Here is a 21,103-nt window from a genome sequence, read left to right as displayed (position 1 = left end):
ACAGACAATTCCTGTGGATGAGATCACTTTAAACAGAGTTTGAGATTATAGTGGAACATTCCAGAAGAAATATTCAGAAGCAGGAATTAAGAGGAAGCCACTGACTACTCTGAAAATGGGGCCTATACAGCAACAGGGCATTACATCAAAGCATGAAAAACGAGGATAAGGTATGGAGGGGACACACTGCAGATGTAGACAAGTTCAGATGTCCGTTTCAGCTCTGAAGACTGTAGCCCATCATCGAGGAGTAGGTCTCATTTCATTCCCTTCAGAAGGCACTAGCTTCCATCAGCAGCGCAGCTCTACCTGCACAGTGAAGAAAGTGATCAAGCAAAAAGCACTCCTCCCCCCAATTTTAGCATTACTCCCCTGGACATCAGTGTTTCTTGTGGAAAGCAGTTAAGTTTTTTGTTCGCCTACCACTAGGGGTGGTGCGTAATATGCATTTTTTAGTTACTTAGTTTTGCACAGTACCCAATAGGTGTCTGATGGACAATAGACACATACAATATGTCAGAATAAAAATTCTACTCTTCCTTTACAGATCAGTTTTCCCAAATAGAAAGTGAACAAGAGAAAAATCTCTTTCTCGAGGCAAGAAATAGTAGAGAGTAAGGCACTTGCCTTGCATGCAGCTGACTTGGGCTTGACTCCCACCCAGCATCACATATGAGCCTCTGAGTACCACCAGAAGCGAACCCTTAGCACAGGGCCAGGAGTAAGCTCTGAGCACTGCTACATGTGGCTACCAAAACAAACCAAAAAATACTGCTTAAAAGTTTTTTTAAAAGGGGGCCGGAGAGTTAGTACAGTGGGTAGGACATTTGCCTTGCACACAGCCTACCTAAGCTCAATCCCAAGCATTCCATATGGTATCCCAATCTGGCAGGAAAAATTCCTGAGTGCAAAACAAACTGAGTATGGCCGAAAAAAAGCAAAAATAAATTAAATTTTTTAATTAAAATAAAAAGAGGTGCTGAACCAGTCGATCGTATTCCTCGTCAATGTTGTCAACAATGGCCTCTTCCCAGGTTGCCGCAATAGTACCAAAGAGCTCCCAGTTGGTGGTCGTTCTGGCAGTTCTTTTTTTAAACTTTGCAGCCCTTTCTCCCCACTCTGTGAATTAGAATTTTGCATGAAGGAAACGGTGGTCTGATCCCGTTTGGAATTTTGGGACAACAGCGACATCAGTCAGGCAAAACCGTCGATTGAATATGATGTGGTCTATTTCGTTGTGGACTCGTCCACCGGGAGACTCCCATGTCCAACGTTTAGATTCGGCCTTCTGGAACTGTGAGTTACCATGGATGGTCTTGGTCGACATGATGAACTCAGACAGTCTCTCATCCTGTTCGTTCCATTCTAGGCCATGGGTCCCGATGCGGAGTTCTTCGGCTGATCTTCTCGGTCCTATCTTGGCATTAAAATCACCCACAATGATCTTGTAGAAGGTGTGGTCTTCTTTATAGAACTTCTCCAGCTCCATGTAGAACTTCTCAATTTCTCCTTCATCATAAGTAGATGTTGGTGCGTAGACAACGAAGATAGAAACTGCCAGCAGTGAGCCACATCCATTCAAATGTAAACATCCGACTCAGGTTGTTAGGCATTCGAATGAATCAATGCTCATGGCCAAGTTTGTGTTGACAAGGACACCGACACCTCCGACACCTCTTTTATCACATGTTCCAAGGAACAATTCTTCTCCAGTGTCGAAAACGGCATGATGAGATTCGTGCCTTCTTGTCTCGGTCAGGCCAATGATGTCGTACTTGATCATTCGCGCTTGTACCATCAGGTCCTCGATGGATGCATCTGATGCTAGGGTACGTGCATTGAAAGTACAGACGATCATTTTTGTATTCCTTCATTGTGGTAGCCTAGTTCGACCTTGAGATTTTATTGGCCTCTCCTTTCTCATCCTTCTCAATGCTGCCATATTGTTGAAACCTTCAGGGTAAGGTGAATGAGACCCATTGTAATTACTGGTTTTGGCATATCGAATACACAACAGATAGCTTGTGAGGCTCTGCCATGCGGGCAGAATACTCTCGGTAGCTTGCCAGGCTTTCCGAGAGGGATAGAGGCTTTGGGGGCAACCTCTAATCGCCCTAATAGGTGTTACCATATTTGAACCCTATCAAATATGGTACGGCAATTCCGGAAGATGGGTATTTAGTGTCTTATAATGTTACAAGGACAATGTTTATGAGAAACAGCCTCGTTCCTGACGCTCCATCTGCTCTCAACGGAACGACCATCTCCGAATGCAACAGTTATGTGTACCTAGGTCGAGAAGTCAACATGACAAATGACCTGGCACCCAAGCTGCGCAGGAGGAAGAGAGCGGCTTGGAACGCCCTCAAGAACGTCGAAGAAATAGCTAAGAGGACGAAGAACCTCCGGCTCCAGGCACATCTCTTTGATTCCACTGTTCTTCCTGCATTAATATACACCTCAGAGACCTGGGCCCTATGCAAACAGGATGAGAACACTATTCGGGTCTCTCAAAGAGGAATTGAAAGAGCTATGCTTGGAATATCACATTTCACTCAAATGAGAGAAAGAATTCAGAGTTCCGACATCCGTGGATGATCAAGAATCAGGGACGCTGTCTCGTTTGCCAAGGTGTCAAAAATCAGATAGGCTGTTCAAGTAATGAGATTTAAAGACTACCGCTGGACTAGAGCTGTTATCGACTGGATTCCACGGGATGTCAAAAGACCGCATGGCCATCCACCTACCAGATGGTCAGACTTCTTCATCAAGATCATGAACGATCAGTTTGAGGCTCTTTGTGTTCCTAGAGCAAACAGACGCCATTGGGCTACACTAGCACGCGACAGGGACAAATGGAGACGTTACTGGTGCCCGCTTGAGCAAATCGACGATTAACGTGAAGTCAAGTGATCAAGTGATCAAAATAAAAAGAAGGGAATATTTCTCACCAAGATTTAAAATGTGACCAAAATAAATATAAAAGAACCAGAAATAGAAAACTTAATTTGAAAGCAACTTTATTTTCAAATGTATATAATAAGCAGAGTTCAATTATCAACATATTTAAGATTTGGGGGGAAATTACGTATTTTCAGACATACCTTTTCCTCAACCTTTTTTTAAGTAAAATTTGTAAGAACAACTTTTCTGTAAATAGTATAGAGGTAAGCTTTGGCCAAGACCAAATTTTAAATTAGCAGAATCCAGATTAGTGTGTGATTTATTACACTGGGAAAGGGGAGGGTGTGAGGGAGGGGACTGGCCAGAGATAGAGTCCAGGGCATTAAAACACATGAGACATGCAGTCAAGCACTATTCTACAGCTTCTGTGTATATTTTTCCTTTTTTTTTTTAAAAAAAAAAAAGGTCAGTGAACACAGGCAAAAGCTCACGAGGACCGGTTCATCACTCTTTCCAGCTGAATCGAATAAAGATGGAAAAGAGGTCTTTGTTACTTAAACATCGGAAGTTTTACATGAATGGTTCAGTTGACAGCTACTATTTATTACAGCTACGATTTTAATCTGCTCTGTATTACAACCCTTTATAAACCTGCAGCCTCACCTCTGTGTATTTTCCAATGGGGTAAGAAGCATTTTTAAAAAGATGATTTCCAGGGGTGGAGTGATAGCACAGCGAGTAGGGCATTTGCCTTGCACCCGGGTTCGATTCCTAGCATCCCAGATGGTCACCCCAAGCACCACAGGAGTAATTCCTGAGTGCAGAGCCAGGAGTAACCCCTGTTAACCCATTGCCGGGTGTGACCCAAAAAGATTTTTAAAAAAATGATTCCCCCAGAAAAATAATATTTACTGACTTACTATGGCCCAGTTAGCATCATTTATGACGATTTTTACTTGTAGGATACTCAAAATCAGAGTACCCTACAAATAAGTGCCCTTATTTGTACTTCTTACAAAAAAGTACCAGGATATTAGTCCCAAAAGCATCCTATACAGAACACGCTGATAAAATATTCCACATCAGCACAGAGACAGCAAGCAATGTATTCAAGAGTCAAAATAGGATCTAGTTGAAAGCATGGAGTAGGTAGAATGTCCTTCAAATACAGTTAAGAATTATGTTTAAGCAAAGAAAGGGGCAGGGGGAGAAAGGGAAGAGGAGGAGGAGAATCGGCAGTTTCCTATGCGATTTTTTAATTTCACAAATTCTTATACCTGCATATTTTTCAACATACATGTGTACTGGGCTGGAGCGATAGCACAGTGTGTAGGGCACTTGCCTTGCAGCCGACCTGGCCTGACCCGGGTTCGATTCCTCTGCCCCTCTCGGAGAGCTCAGCAAGCTATCGAGAATATCCCACCCACATGGCAGAGCCTGGCAAGTTCCCCATGGTGTATTTGATATGCCAAACATAGAAACAAGTCTCACAATGGAGACGTTACTGGTGCCCGCTCGAGTAAATCGATGAACAACGGGAGGACAGTGCTACAGTGCTACATGTGTATCAGGTAGACATACTTTTCATTTCGTCTAAGCTCAATGAGACCTATCAACGTTATGTCAGCATTAAGTGACTGAGGATTCGAACAGCAGCAGCAGCTCCACTGGCAAGAAACTCACAATGAAGCCAATGTTCAAAGGGCTCCATTTCACTCCAAGTCTACTTCTGCCACTTAGCCCAAATTCAAACATTATCTATGAAATTGCTCCTAACCTGGCTTACTTCCAAACGGACACAAATGTCCTCTACAGCTAGAGCCACTCAAGAGAAGCAGGGCGGCGAAAGCTTGGTTCCCAGGAACATAAGAGTCTCCCCAAGCCCGGCCCCACCATACTCAATTGCAAAGGGAACTCGGCACAATAAAGCTGAAAGGCTGGGTAGGTCAAAAACTAAACCACTCTGCATGGGAGTAGTCATGCTAGTATTTACGGAGCATTGGATCTTAGTGTTTGGCACTTCTTGGCTAAATCCCAAAGTTTGGCGTACATTCTTCTGGTTCCATTCATCGCCCGTTTCAAAAGTGTAAGCATACAAAAGACTAAAAAGGCAAGATTCCTTTGTGTTAAGTTACTCACTGATCTAAAAGGTAAGCTGAGGAACATGCAGATGAATACCAGTCATGAAAAACATATACAAAGAGTTTTAATAATGGAAAGAGACGCTCATAATAAAAAAATAATAAAATTTTTCATGAACTAACCAAGTTTAAAAAATAGAGATAAGATTAAGAAAAAGATGCAAAGTGAATATGTAAAACTTCAAGGTCATTTCTGAATATAAAGGGATAAATGATTTCATCTGATTGCATTCCTCTGTCCGTGTGCTATCAATTTTTCCCTAAAGTAGGTACATATAATAATTTCTTTACATTCAAAACAAGTTATTGACTCTCTTCTTCAAGTAATACACTATATCAGTTTTTAGTCATAAAAAAATCTGTAATCTTATTTACTCACTTGAAGCTATAATCTTTTATCACTGTCTAAAGAGGCAGTCTCACCAGAGTACACACCAAGATAAAAAGTCTCACTTGATCCAATTATACTGCTTATTAAGAGGCTTGTAATGAGAAAGTCACACCTTGGAGTTATTAGAGGCTAAAATGGTCCTGCAGAGTTCCAAACAAGTAAGCTAACAGAATTATCTTTGATTTTAAATTGTCTGCCAGGAGATTAATCCATCTTGGCCCTGGAAAAAAAAAAAAGAAGAAAAAAATCGAGACTCTTGCAATGTGTCCAACTTCTTCCAATCTCATTTTAACCAAGTATGTCAGGGGGACCACAAGGATAGTACAGCGGGCAGGGCACTTGTCTTGAACACGGCTGACCCAAGTTCAATCTCCAGTATCCCACACTGTCCCAAGACCCTCCAGGAGTGGTCCCTGAATGCAAGGCCAAGAGTAAGCCCTAAGCACCACTGGGTTTAGCCACCCTCAAAAAAAGTAAGTTAGTCTGTTAATATGATTGGCATAATTTAACAAATTTGTTGAAGTGTAAGTGATACATCCAAAATGCACATATTTAGTACAATTTCATGAGTTAGAACACAGGCAAACATCTGTGATACCATAATCAGATAACAGTCATATAATAACCCAAGCTGTCCTTGTAGTTTGGTTTTTTGGGGTTTTTTGGTATTTTTATGGGAGGTTAGGAGGCGGATCAAGGAGGGGTTTGGTTTGGGGGCTACACCTGGGAAAACTCAGGGACTACTCCCAGTGAGCTGCTCAGGAGTCATGCCTGGTAGTATTGAGATACTTGTGATACCCAGGTCTCATGCCCACAAAGATGTGTACAAACCCTTTGAGCTACTTCCCTGGTCCCTGCATTTGGTTCATTGGTAGTAAGAAAATATGAGGTCTACTGTTAACATATATAGAAGTGCACAAAATATATCATAACTGTAGACACTTGCGTTGTACAGCATTCTAGACCTTATTTATCTGACATAACTGAAACTTTGCAGAGATTTGTTTTGGCATAAAGGTAGGCTCTCAAACAGTGTCCATAGAACCCAGGGTCACTCTCAGCAACATTCAGCCAACGAAGTGAATGGTTCAATGCTAGAGCCCAAGGATGCAGTGCTCTGCAAGCCCTGTAAAGCCAAGGACCACTAGAGCCAACTGGCGATGCTAGTAGATCTCCATAGCTATATCCAGAGATGCTCAGGAGGCCATGTGGTGCCAGGGATCAAGCCTGAGTTAGGTGCATGCAAGGCATTCACCCTAACCCCTATAATCTCTCTCCAGGGAGATTTTATAGTACCAAGAGCTTATTTACGTTAGTTTTCCATATATATATACACATATATATGGATATATGGATACACACACACACACACACACACACATATATATGAGAAAACAACATTTTGACACCAAGAGAGAAATTTGATGGAGGATTTCCTGTTTTGGCACCTATCAAAGAAAGACCTTTGGAAAGACCTAAGAATGTAATGAACACTCCAGATGGAAGAACAGTAACAACAGCAACCATGGAGTAGAAGCACATCTAGCAGGTTTAGGGATGACCAAGTGTGGCTGGTGCAAGTGAGCACACTGGGCAGTAGGAGACTCAGGTGAAGCACGGGCTGATTATCCCCCATGTAGGACACTGTGGACCTTTAGGCATACATCTCGTGAGTGACAAGGGACATACTAAAGAGTGTGGGCAGAGGGATGGCATACCTGACTGGTAGTTCAAAAATAATCATTCTGGCTTCCATGGAGAAGAGATGACAAGAGGGCAGGGGTAGAAAATGGAGACTTTTTAGATACAGTCAAAATCCAAGAGAGATGCCGAAGTAGCCTTCGACAAGGAGAAAAGCAACAAAATACTGAGAAGAGACCAAATATCACATGTTCTGATCAAATTTCCTTATGGATAAGTTACGAAGTATAAGAGTGAAGGAGTCCAACTGTTTTTGGTTCAGACAAGTACTAATAAGTAGTGGGAATGGAGTAAAATAAAGCGGGTAGAAGATGTACCATGCATGTGGTACACCAGATTCAATACCCCCAGCACCAGGAGGAACCCCTGAGTACAGAGCTAGGAAGTAAGCCCTGAGCATCACCAGGTATAACTCAACGCCCACCTATCCACCTCAAAAAAGTACTTATATACTGAGATACAAAATAAATGTGAGTCCAACATCTGTTTTTAACAGCAAATTTTTTTTATTTTTTTTAACTTTTTGGTACACACCTTGCTGTGTTCGGAGCTTACTCTTAGCTCGACACTCCTGGCAGAGTTGGAGGACCATGTTGGGTGCCAGGGATCAAATCCAGGTCAGCAACATGCAAGACAAATAACCCAATTGCTATACAATCACTCCTGTCCCCATCTGTTCTTAAAGCAATGTAGCAATGCATAAATCTCCTAAGTTCTTAGGGGTATAATTTACTTTTGTCCATGACAGTAAGTAGAGTTTACATGTAGCAGGATGAAAGTGGTAGCTAAAATTATAGTGGTAATCATTTTGCAATTTATAAATGTCTAATCAACACTGCTCTATACCTTAAGCTTGCCCAGTGTTATATATCAGTTATATTTCAGTTAATTAAAGCTTAAGCACAGAATGTACAAGCATCATCTGTCTTTCATTTTGAGGTCAATCTGACGACACATGTTAAATATGCATGCTTAGCCATAGCCTGTATCTACATTATATCTACACAACAGTAATGCGATACCTGGCCCACCACTGTTTTTCTAATTCCTATAAGGACTCCAATGGCCTCCATGCTCTATTATCCTACACAGCTTTAAATCTTATAAACTAAAATCAGAAGTAAATAGGCCAAAAAAATAGTACAGGAGCTAAGGTGCTTATCTTGCACTCAGCTCACCACAGTTCAATATTGGGCACTACAGTTGGTCACCCAAAATTACTAGGAGTAATCTATGAGGACAGGAGTAAACCCTGAGCACTACTAAGTGTAATCCAAACACAAAGAAAAAGAAAAGAAACGGTAGGGAAAATCAGGCAAGTAGATGATAGCTATAAGATAATTATTACAGTCCCACTCAAATCAACTTCTAAGCGTTATAGTTTTATTCCAAATGCTGAATACAGTCTGATTGCATAAGTGTGCAAAGATATAATTCAAGAGGAAAGAGAGGAAAACTGGTTATGAAATGACATTATAAACAGAAACAAGGAAAAAATTAATGACTCTAGAAAAAAATGTTTTAAAATATGTAGTCACTTTGCTAGTAAATAATCAAGCTGTGAATAGATCAATAATTGTTGCTTGAGTTATTAGGTTAAAATAGGACAGGAGGGGGTATGGTGCCACCAGCAGGTCAATCTATACCTGTGAGGCGAGTACAACAGCAGCCTGAAGGCGCCTTCAGACTTCCAGATACTCCAAAATTACTGCTGTGCCTTTGGTCAGACCCCAAAAACTTGGGGCAAAGTATACCAAGAAAGTAAACGGCCAAAAGATAGGTATGAGGGAGACACACCCACAAAACACCTCCGGCTCAGCTACATAATTGGAGGCATGGCCTCTCTGGTTCCTGATCGAACTGCTTAATGGCCATGATCCCAGAGACTCAGAAACAAATCTCGAAACACAACGGCTTTTGGCAGAAATGTGTCCAGTTCCTTCAGTAAGTTACGGGTGCTGGGCCACCCCAGTTGGGAATAGGTTTCGTGCCTTGGCCTGTTCCCCCTGGTGGCCTGATGGCCGCCATCCTCCAGAGGCCATTGGACAGTCAGGTCTGGGCCCACAGTGACGAAACTTGTTGGACTTCACAGGATGGGGTTGGAGCCGGCCCTTTCCTCCCCATTCCAACAAGACCCCGAGTCGTCGCCCATGAATGACCTCTCTGGCTCCTGATCAGCTGTTTAACGACCATGATTCCAGAGACTCAGAAACAAATCTTGAAACCCAGCGGCTTTTGGCAGAAATGCATCTGGACCATGCAGTAGGTTACTATTGCCGGGCCACTCCAGGGGCGAAAGGGTGCTGTCCCTCCACCTGCTCCCCCAGGTGGCTCGGTGGCCGCCATCCTCCAGAGGCCACTGGACAGTCCAGTTTGGGCCCTCGGTGATGAGATACACAGGACCTCACAGGATGGGGGTGGAACCTGCCCTTTCCTCCTCATCCCAATGAGACCCCGAGTCACTGCCCACTAATGGCCTTTCTGGCTCCTGATCAAGCTGCTTAACGATCATGATCCCAGAGACGCTGGAACAAATCTCAGAATCCAGCAGGTTTTGGCAGAAATACCTCCAGATTTCATCGTTAAAATTTCAGAATTTCAAAATCACATAGCCATTACTGCAGCCACGCGACATCATATGTTATTCATAACCAGGAATAGAAAAAAAAATTATCTAATGTTGTCTTTTCAGCAGATGTGAGTGTTGGGGTAAAATCTCAAATAACAGTGGGTCTGGTGTCAAAATATTGAATGTAATCAAAGTAGAGAGAGAGTAATGTGGAAATCATCTGCCCCACAGGTAGGGGGAGGGGGAGGGATTGGGGTATGCTGGGGTTTTTGGTGGTGGAGAATGGGCCCTGGTGAAGGTACGGTGTTTCATTCTATGACCAAGACTTAAACCCGAAAGCTTTGTAACTGCTCTCATAGTGACTCAATATATAAATTATAAAAAAATGAAAAAAACGGTGGAGTTCATGCCCAATTCAATCAGCTAGTCAGTGGCTGAATAAATAGCAGTACTCCTACATAAAAAAAATAATAAAATAGAACAGGATGAAAACATGCACTGTAGCACTGTCCTCCCCCTGTTCATTGATTTGCTTGAGTGGGCACCAGTAATGGCTCCATTGTGAAACTTGTTGTTACTGTTTTTGACATATCAAATACATCACGAGGAGCTTGCCAGGCTTTGCCATGCGGGCAAGATACTCTCGGTAGCTTGCTGGGCTCTCCAAGAGGGGCGGAGGAATCAAACCCGGGTCGTCAGTGTGCAAGGCAAACGCCCTACACGCTGTGCTATCACTCCAGCCCATGAAAACATGCAATCATTAACAATTGTTCAAGCTAATGGTTATCTCAACAAATTTTGTTTCCAATGCTATTTAAAAAAAAGTGGGGAGGACACTTTTATTAGAAAGATCAAACTTATTTCACCTGAACCCACTGATTCAGTTAGCATCAGTATATATAATACTATGCAGCTGTTAGGAAAGATGAAATCATGAAACCTGCATATGAATGGAACAACATGGAGAGTGTCATGCTAAGTGAAATGAGTCAGAGAGAGAGGGATAGACACAGAATGACTGCACTAATTTGTGGAATATAAAGTAACAGAATGGGAGACTAACACCCAAGGATAATAGAGGTAAGGGCCAAGACGATCACTCCACAGCTTGAAGCCAGCCTCACATGCTGGGGGGAAAACAGCTGGGATAGAGAAGGAGTCACTAAGTGATTGATGCTTGGAGGGCTCTCTCGGGATGGGAGATGCGTGCTAAAAGTAGATTATAGACCAAACATGATGACCACTTACTACCTGTATTGCAAACCATAACATCCAAAAGGAGAGAGGTAAAGGGAATGTGCCTGCCACAGAGGTGTGTGTGTGTGTGTGGGGGGGGGGGGGGGGGGGGGAGGGAATTTGTAAGTCTGTAACTATATCTCATGCTGATTCATTAAAAATTTTTTTTTAATTTTTATTAGTGAGACATCATGAGGTACAGTTGTAGACCTACAAATTTTTGTACTTGGGTTTCAATTATACAATGATCAAATACCCATCCCTCCACCAGTGCCCATTTCCCACCACCACGGATCCCAGTATCCCTCCCCCCCCCCCCATTCCCCCATCCCACCCTGCCTCTGTGGCAGGGCATTCCCTTTTGTTCTCTCTCTCTTATTGGGTGTTGTGGTTTGCAAAAGAGGCAATGGGTGACAATCAGTAACAAAATAGGAGACTAACACCCAAGAATGGCCGAGATTAGTACCAGGAATTTTACTCCATGGCTTGGAGGCCAGCCACACATGCTAGGGGAAAAGGGAGTTCAGATAGAGAAGGGAACATCAAAAAAACATTTTTTTAATTTTAAAAAATAAAGATTTCTCCTCCTCCCCAATTAAAAAAAAAAATCAGTATATATAAGAAAGCCAGATGCTGTATCTCATAATGCAATCGAATAAGACATATACAAAATTCTCAGAGTGTTCTTACCAAAGAAGATCCCAAATGGATCTACATAGCCTTCTGTATTTAACTACCAATGTATAGGTAATACAAGAGAGAAAACAAGGTAAACTCCCATTTGCAGAGCAAGAACTCAAGTTCAGAATTTGGTCCTTTTATAAGGCAAATTTCTCCAACAAACCAAGGACATGGGGGAAAAGGGAATACAGGAACTGCTACAGAAAATGACTGAAGAGAAAAAAATAATAAAATACAATTTAAGGCCTTATTTGGATTCTGACTCCAACAAAGCAACTGTATAACAAAACATTTTAGCACAACTGAGAAATTTCTAAAACGTCATACTAATATCAAACAGTATTAAAGAACTAGAGTTGTTTTGTTAGGCACAATAATAATTATATTTAAAATTAAAATGTCTTATTACTTAAAGATGGGGCTGGAGTGATAGCACAGTGGTAGGGCGTTCACCTTACAAGTGGCCAACATGGCCGACCCGAGTTCGATTCCTCCGCCCCTCTCAGAGAGCCCGGCAAGCTACCGAGAGTATTCGATACGCCAGACACAGTAACAACAAAGTCTCCAATGGAGATGTTACTGGGCCCGCTCGAGCAAATCGACGATCAACGGGAGGGCCTTTACCTTTTTACCTTTTTACTTAAAGATACTTAAACATAAAGCTTAAAGTAGAAAAAAGCAGAGGAAAACTGAAATAAAATCAACAAAATATTGCTTTTATTGAAATTAGGTTCATTTACTCTAACCCCTATATGTGTATTTGAAATTTCCATAATGCAATGTTTTTAAGAGCAAAATAATGAAAAAGAAACTAATCAGAAATTTTCAAGATTGCAATCCTAATTGTTTTGAAAATTACTTAAGTTGGTACAATTGCTTCAGAAAACAATGTGGAAGAGTCTTAAAATTTTAAGAGAAATGCTACATGATATAGCAATTTCACTTATCAGAATATATTCAAAAGAAACAAAACATCAACTCTAAAAGATATCTGCAATAAAAATTAATTAAAAAAATATATCTGCATCTCCACACACAGAGCATTGCTACTTCAAACAGCCAAGTCTGCAGCTCAGTGGCAGAGCACTCACTTTGTATGTGTGAGTGCCTGGACTCAATATCCACCATCACTGCAAAAGGTCAAGGGAAAGGACCTTAAAATAATGACAGAGGGATACTGACACTGGTGGTAGACTTTAGCACCACAAACACAAAATAGTAATATCAGTACTACTGTAAGCCATGATACCTAAAAGAAAAAAAAAAGATAAAAAACGACAAAAGAAAAGGAGGTCAGGAACTAAGATAATAGCCCAAGATGCTTTCCAAGAACTCTATTCACCACAGAAAATATAACTGAGAAAAAGGTAGCAGTACCAAGCCTACTTTTCATTCTACCCTTAAACAAATATTCATTATATGGCTATTGAGACACTATAAGCACTGTAGCACTGTCCTCCCGTTGTTTATCGATTTGCTCGAGCAGGCCAGGTACCGTCTCCATTGTGAGATTTGTTGTTACTGTTTTTATTATATCGAGTATGTCACAAGGAGCTTGCCAGGCTTTGTTGTGCGGACGAGAGACTCTCAGCAGCTTGCCAGACTCTCCGAGAAAGACAGAAGAATCGAACCCGGGTCGGCAGGGCCGGCCGCGTGCAAGTCAAACGTCCTACCACTGTGCTATTGCTCCTCCGATTGACAATATCAGCACTGAAGATAAAATCCCTGGCTTCGTAAGGCATTCCAAAGTCCTAGTTGAATGAAAACAATAAGCAAAGTAATAAGTCATGGAAGATTTTTGAAGATAAGTGCTATGCACAACAGTAAACTGGGAAAGAGGAATAGTATTCTAGAAGGTTTCAGCTACAAAGAGGATGGCCACCAGCAAAGCCTGAGGAGGTGAAAGAATAATCTAGTCTTAGAAAAGAGAACTCCCAAGCGAGGATGTGGGAAATATCAAAGAGGTTAATTAAGCTGATGTAGAGAAAGAGAGTGAAAGCTGGAAACAAAGTTGAAGAGGCAAGAAGGGGCCAACCTCACAGACCAGAGAATTTTGTCTTTTCTTTGGCTGGCACTAGAAAGTCATTGGGGGGTTTAGGGCAGCAAAGAAATCTAATTCATGTGTTAAAAATAGTCACTTTGGCTGCTCTGCTGAAAATACTCTAAGGAGCAAAGAGAACAGAAGAGCCCAGTCAGAAGATCAAGATAAATAGCCAAAAAGCACCCCGAGCTCCTTCCCAATTCCTGTGTGTACATTTCTGTACAAAGTGATTTTGCTCCTTCCCTCATAAAGAGGCGATCCATTTCTCCAACCCCTTGATCTGACTGCCTTGGTGACTTAGCATTTTTGGTTTTGTATCTGTTTTGTTCTTGGGCCACACCCAGATGTGTTCACCCATACTGGCTCTGCACTCAGGGATCATTCCTCGTGGTACTCTGAAAACATATGCAGTGCCAGGGATCAAACCCTGTCAGCAAGACAAGCACCATACCCGCTGTACTATCTCTCAGACCCCTGAGAACTGCTCTGATCACAACTTCATGGTTGCAGTTGTTTTGAACTTTAACATGGTGGGAAGGGGGCCTTTTATTTCTTGGTCTTTATTTACCTGTTATACCTCATCTCTCTCTACACCATTGCCCCCATTTTTTTATTTTGGGCCACACCCAGTGGTGCTCAGGGGCTACTCCTACCTCTCTATTCAGGAGTAATGCATGGCTGTGTTCAGGACACCGTAGGACGTCACACCATAAGATGTCAGAGATTTGAACTGAGGCTAGCCAGGTGTGGCTCATAGCCCAAAAGACCACAAAACTTTAAATAAATAATTACATACTGAGTAAGCAGTTTAGATTCTTCACTTCCTTGGCCTAAAGGAACAAGAAACTGTACAGTAGTTAATGTCAAAGCTTCTGTAAGAGCAACAAAATTTGTAAATTTAAAACAAAGACTAAATATGAATGCATAACCTCAATGTGAAATTTATCATTTCAGGAGTAGGCTAAATAATGATGAGATCCAAAGATCTTAGGAGCCTATTTTATAAAAATAATGCTTCAATTATTTAAATGAAAGAGAGAAACTGACAGATATCCCTTGCCTTACCAGCTTAGGAAATCTTGTTTCCTGTCACGCCCAAATAGTTCGCTGAATTTCTAGCCAATTTATCACCAATTGCGAGTCAGTAAAGTAAAAAAGTAAAGGCCCTCCCGTTGATCATCGATTTGCTCGAGCGGGCCCAGTAACGTCTCCATTGGAGACTTTGTTGTTACTGTGTCTGGCATATCGAATACTCTCGGTAGCTTGCCGGGCTCTCCGAGAGGGGCGGAGGAATCGAACTCGGGTCGGCCATGTTGGCTGCGTGCAAGGCAGACGCCCTACCCGCTGTGCTATCGCTCCATATCGCAAGACAAGCACCCCCAGCGAGTCAGTAATTTACATTAAATACATAACATTTTATTATACGGGCTGGAGCGATAGCACAGCGGTAGGGCGTTTGCCTTGCACGCAGCCAACATGGCCGACCCGAGTTCGATTCCTCCGCCCCTCTTGGAGAGTCCGGCAAGCTACCGAGAGTATCTCGCCCGCACAGCAGAGCCTGGCAAACTCCCCGTGACGTACTCGATATGCCAAACACAGTAACAACAAGTCTCATGATGGAGACGTTACTGGGCCTGCTCGAGCAAATCGATGAGCAATGGGAGGACTGTGACTGTGACTGTGACTTTATTATACTATTCATCATTAAGTCTGTAGGGCTTTTAAAAATATATGAAATATATATAGGGATTAGTGAATTAGTTCATGTTGTGGTAGGCACACCTAGCACATACAAGGTCAGATCCCCATCACTACATTGCCCCCAAGTGCTGCCAAGCATAGTTCCAGTGCTCCTGAGCAACACTGGGCTGAGCATCTCCCAGGGAGTAGCCCCAGGGCCTCCCAGAACTACTGTGTGTGAGCCCAATAGAAAATAGATAAAATGCATATATTTCTAGGTTCTACATTTCCTAACAAGATGTACTATCCACTTAAATTATCAATCTATGCCATTCAATGCCTCTTTTGCAAACCACAACACCCAAAAGGAGAGAGAGAACAAAAGGGAATGCCCTGCCACAGAGGCAGGGGGGGATGGGGAGGGGGAGGGATGGAAGGGATACTGGGATCCCTGGTGGTGGGAAATGGGCACTGGTGGAGGGATGGGTATTTGATCATTGTATAATTGAAACCCAAGCACAAAAATTTGTAAGTCTACAACTGTACCTCATGATGTCTCACTAATAAAAATTTAAAAAAATATATATCAATCTAGATTATTTTTAAGAAGAGATCACTGTTATAAATAAATACTGAGTTATTTTCACTATAGATAACCATATTATATTTTCCTTATATATCTTCCAAATACAGTCATAATTATATTTTTAATTGTGTTTTTCCCCCAAATGTTAAAATAAGAAAGACTTTACTTGATTTTTTTTCCTGTACTCTTAACATTTTTCTTCAATTTCTCCATCATGATCTGATCCATTTCTAGAATTACAAGGCTCACAAAGAGGGCTTGCACTGCATGTCCTTAGCCCTGGGCCAGCAAGATAGCAAAAGTGTAAGTAAGGCTCATGTCTGAGCACTACCCCACCCCAACGGCTATGGAAGTTCTGGTGGCACCTAGCACTGAATCATTTAAAAAAATGGCCTCATGAAAACAAAATTTAGAAAATTATCTTTTCTTAAATTTTGCAAAGTCATAACAATGATATAAACAATTTAATTTGCCCCCTATCCTATTCCAAACAGATGTTCCAAATAATGTTCCAAAAGGCAGTGTAAGTCTGTAAATATATCTCAGAAGAAATATTTTAGAAGTCATTTTCACCTGCAGGAAGATTAAATGATTCACTAGTAAGTACCAATAATTCACAAATAAAAAATTATCCTTACAACTCTGGGCCTTTTTGTTCTCAAACAACTCGTTAATCTTGGCTCTCAATTCTGAACTAGATGCAGCAATTAGTTAAAACCCAGTACATTCTAGGTCGATTAACTAAATGTTAACATAGGCATATTGATAGGCATTAGACAGTTACAGAAAGAAAACAACTAGCATTAACCAAGTAAGCAAACAACCAAAGCAAGTGTTTTAGCAGCCACTAATCTATCAAAGCAATTCAAATGCACTGAAACTGCATTTCTGTCCATTCATTTTTATATCAACCTTCCTAAGTACCACTTAAAAACTCTTGACTATTACAATTCAAATTTCAGATGAGTCATCGTGCTTTGTACTCAGGAAGTGGATGTGGATCAAAATTGCAGGCATTCCCTTGATTGCTCGTCAAAAAAGATGGTGAGCTGATTCAGAAAGATAAGAAATACGAGAAAATGCATCCTGTGGTTCTTAAAACGGCCACTTTCCAGCTGCAAATACAACTCAGTAGACATGCTATCTGCCTTTTCTCTCCCTGAACACTCAAAAATTATAGAACCACTATTAACCTAATCCATGTCCTCACTTAACAGGGCGGTGTCTGAGACCGGGTCTTTGGGGATAATTGGCAGAATTGATTCTTCCTGGGACATTATGGTCTGATGCTTACCAAAGAAAGGTGAAGATAAGAAATCTGCGAATGAGAACACTCTTGTGCCTGAATCTCACCATCAACAAAACAAAATGCCATCTCAAACCCTGGCAATTAAAAAGTGCCAAAGTGGAAGAATGTGAAGGGAATGCTTATTTTTATTTCTGACGTAAGACCACCAAGGAATCCATCCAAAAAGAAAAATTTTAAAAAGAAACTTTAATGTATGAATTAATGACTCCGTGATACGCAATAGGATAACTTCATTGCTTAAAAAATAAAGGGCCGGAGCGTTAGCACAGCAGGTAGGAAGTTCCCCTCGCACACGGCCGACCCAGGTTCAATCCCCGGCATCCCCTATGGTCCTCTGAGCACAGCCAGGAGCAATTTTTTTTTTATTTTTATATGTAGGAGTACTGCTATTTATTCAGCCACTGATTAGCTAATTGAATTGTGCATGAACTCCACAGTAATTTCTGAGTAACCCCTGAGCATTGCCAGCTATGACCTAAAAAAAAAAACAGCCAGTAAATAAATAACACCTAAATTAGGAACTAAACTGGGGAATCAGGACGCTGTAGCTAAAACTGAAACTGGAAGCTTTGAAACTGGAGGGAAGCAGCAACACAAGTGCCAAGTCTGCAAAGCCCTGCAGAACAGTGGCTGACATTTCCGAACATACATACATACATACGCAAACACCGACGGAGATAGGGACACACGGTTCACATCTATGCTATTGCACCGGGTCATTTCCACGAGGGAGCACCGCGCCGGAGAATCAGGAAGTCTGAACACAGGCCCTACTCAAAGACCCCCTATAGCGTTGGCATCCAAGTGGACAGGATCGAAGTGAGTCACGAGGCATGGGCAATCACCCCTGGCCGGCTCGAATCCCCTGCTCTGACCTCGCGAAGGGAACTCGTCGGGTAGAGTGGATTAACTGCAACCTGCTGCAGGCTAAGTTTAAGTCTGCAAGTAGCAATGCGGATCCATTTCAGTTCAGGATGCCGCTGAGCCCCCGCGCCGGACACCACCAACGCCGGCGCCACCCCCGGCATCCTGGAGCTCTCCGGGGCAGAAGGCCACGTTCAGGAACCGACACCCGGCAGGACCAGGGCACGCGGCAAGACGAGTCCCCTCCCCTGACGCCCCCGCCAGGACGCGGCCCTGCTAACACATGCTCCAATGCCCCTCTCTCCCCCTGCCGCCACCGCCCCAGTCCCGCACAGCCTCTCCACGGAATCTGAGAGAAGTCGCTGGCGGCAGCAATCCGGAGGTCTCCGCGCAGCGGGCAGGGCTGGCCCCGAAGCCGGCCACCTGCCATCACGGGGCTTCGCTTACCTCGCTTCTGCCACAAGCTCAGCCCCACGCCGCCTGCCTGACGTGGCCCGCCCCCGCCGTCTCGAACGCCCGGGGGCGGGGACTACGGCAAAGTAGCCAATTGGGATGCAGAGTTCTGGAGTCGGCCCCGCCTCTCCCGTTTCGACCCGCCCGTCTTGGAGGACGCGCACGCGCGTTCCCAGGCCCCGGCGGCGCAGTGCGGCGGCCTCGGAGGCTGAGCCGGGAGTTGCTCCAGTCCGAGGCCGGAAGAGTGGCGCGCGCAGTCCTGCAGAGGGGAATCAGCCCCGGGGAAAAGAAAAAAGAAGTTGGCCGCCGCAGTGTATCCGGGTAGTCCTTTTGGCATTCTACCCTTCTGCAGCTTCTGGCGATGCAAAGCAACTTCTTAGGATTTGGAGATTTTGTGTCCCGGGAATAAAACGGGTGCCGATGATAACACTAAGAGGTCAAAATTTGTAATAAGTCGACTGATTTTCCACCTGGTTCTTCCCTTGTACATCTGCTTGGCAACTTTAATTCGCTTGACCAAAACAGAAGCCGTCTGCTTCTCCGATCATCCACCTGTTAGTGTTTTTGAAACAGGCTTTATGCAGATTTAATCTGGGGGCATTGGTGTACATAATTCTTGATATTTTTTTAAATTATTTTTGTCAAGTATTTGTTGAGTATGCCGTCGTTCATGATTATGCATTTTTATAACGAGTCTATAAGACGTCTAGCTCAATGAAACATAGCTGAAAGAGGCAATGGGGAGAGAGAGAGAGAAAGAGAGAGAGAGAGAGAGAGAGAGAGAGAGAAGGTATTTTGTTTTTTTTCCAAGACATCAGTGAAAACTACGTACATGACAAAAAGTCCAAGTTATTCTAGACAGCCAAACTCGAATACGTCTTTAAAAGCACTTGGGAACCCAGGAGATAGCACTGGAGTTTAAGCACTTAAAGTGCTTGTCTTGCATGTGTCTGGCCCAAGTTTGATTATGGACACTGCTGGGTCCCCATTCCCCGTGCAAAACTGGGAGCAACACTCAACCCAGTACCTAGGCCTGGAGTAACCTCCAGCACTCTGGGTGTGGCCCCCCAAAAATATAAAACAAAAGAGGCATTTGGAGAGTCAAACTCAGTGTGAGGCCCTGGTATCCAATCCCCACCACTGCAAAAACGCAAGTGGAGGAAGAAGAGGGAGAGGTGGAGATAGCTCTGCAAGGCCCACATGCCCAAGGCAGGATCTTTGAGGTACAAGGAAGTGTAGGACCTCCAACACACTGCAACCAATGGTGAGCCAACAGCACAACTATGAATGAACTTAAGTCCCAAGTGTGTGACCCAATGAGCCCTGCTAGTAAAATGTGCTCAAGCACCTCAACCACGGATATTTGACCTACAGTCACAGCAACGAAACAGAAAGAGCGATGAGAATATATATTTTTTTAAATTGTTCAAGTCAGGTGCTCATGTGCCACCTGTGTCCATGTGTAACTGTTGGGCACAGGTGTATGAGAACATATATATGTGTCTCCTGCATCTCCCCTCTTGAGATGTGTACTTTCATCATACCTTCATACTTTAAGGCTGGGATGTGTATTGGGGCTCTCTCCACCCTGGAGAAGCTGGTGTTCTCTCTTTGAGAGTGTTTCTCTCTCTCATCTCTCTCTGCTCCTCCTCCTTTCTCTGCTCCTCCTCCTCCTCCTCCACCTCCTCCTCCTCCTCCTCCACACTCTCTCCCTCCCACTCTCTCTGCCCACCTCCCAAACTTCCAAATAAAATCTGTTATATTCCAAAACAAAAAGTTGGTTTGGGGGTTTTGGTTTTTTGGTTTGTTGGGCTTTGGGATTTTAGGTGTTGTTCAGGGCTTACTTTTGGCTCTGAATTCAGGAATCACTCCTAGCAAGATCAGGGGACCATATGGGTTGCCTGGGATTGAATACAAGTTTGTCACGTGCAAGAAAAACGAAGTGCCCTACACACTATACTATCCTGTACTATTGCTTCAGGTCCAGTAAGCTGGTGCTAGTTTGTTTGTTTATTTGTTTGTTTTAATTAAAATAACAGTATTGGGAGGATTCATTTAAAGTGCCAGTGCCTGAGCCACATCTCTAAAGTTTTTATATCATAAATCTGCTGTGGAGCTTTGGCATTGGAATTTTTCTACGTTTCCAAAGTCATTTTTAATATGCCGACAAGTTATATTTCTCATTTGTAGGAAGGATTTGGTTACCTATATGCACACTGTTTGAGCAGACTATATACTACATATCTTCTTCGGTTCTTTTGACAATCCAGTATACATTCATTCTGTAATAATCTATACAAATTAACTTTGAACCTACTTATATGTTCAATCTGTTGTCCTTTGAGAAAAAGGTGTTTTATAGTGCTTATAATTGCCTTCTTGGTTTTATGAACTTTGATGCCATAGCACAGCGGGTAGGGCGTCTGCCTTGCACGCAGCCAACATGGCCGACCCGAGTTCGATTCCTCTGCCCCTCTCGGAGAGCCCGGCAAGCTACCGAGAGTATTCGATATGCCAGACACAGTAACAACAAAGTCTCCAATGGAG

General features: G+C 42.9%; 1 protein-coding gene across 1 annotated transcript in view; it reads right to left on the bottom strand.

Moving 5' to 3' along the window:
- FOCAD (focadhesin) overlaps positions 1-18,601 on the bottom strand; it is a 339,599-nt gene extending 320,998 nt beyond the window's left edge. The window contains exon 1 of the mRNA XM_056117152.1: positions 18,551-18,601. The gene's annotated coding sequence lies outside the window, so the exon portion shown is untranslated. The remainder of the gene's footprint in view (positions 1-18,550) is intronic.
- Positions 18,602-21,103: the final 2,502 nt, after the last annotated feature.

This window comes from Sorex fumeus, unplaced genomic scaffold (assembly GCF_029834395.1).
Source record: "Sorex fumeus unplaced genomic scaffold, SorFum_2.1 ptg000034l, whole genome shotgun sequence".
NCBI lineage: Eukaryota > Metazoa > Chordata > Mammalia > Eulipotyphla > Soricidae > Sorex > Sorex fumeus.
Note: the sequence above shows the minus strand (reverse complement) of the source record. Positions and strands in the feature narration are given on the sequence as shown.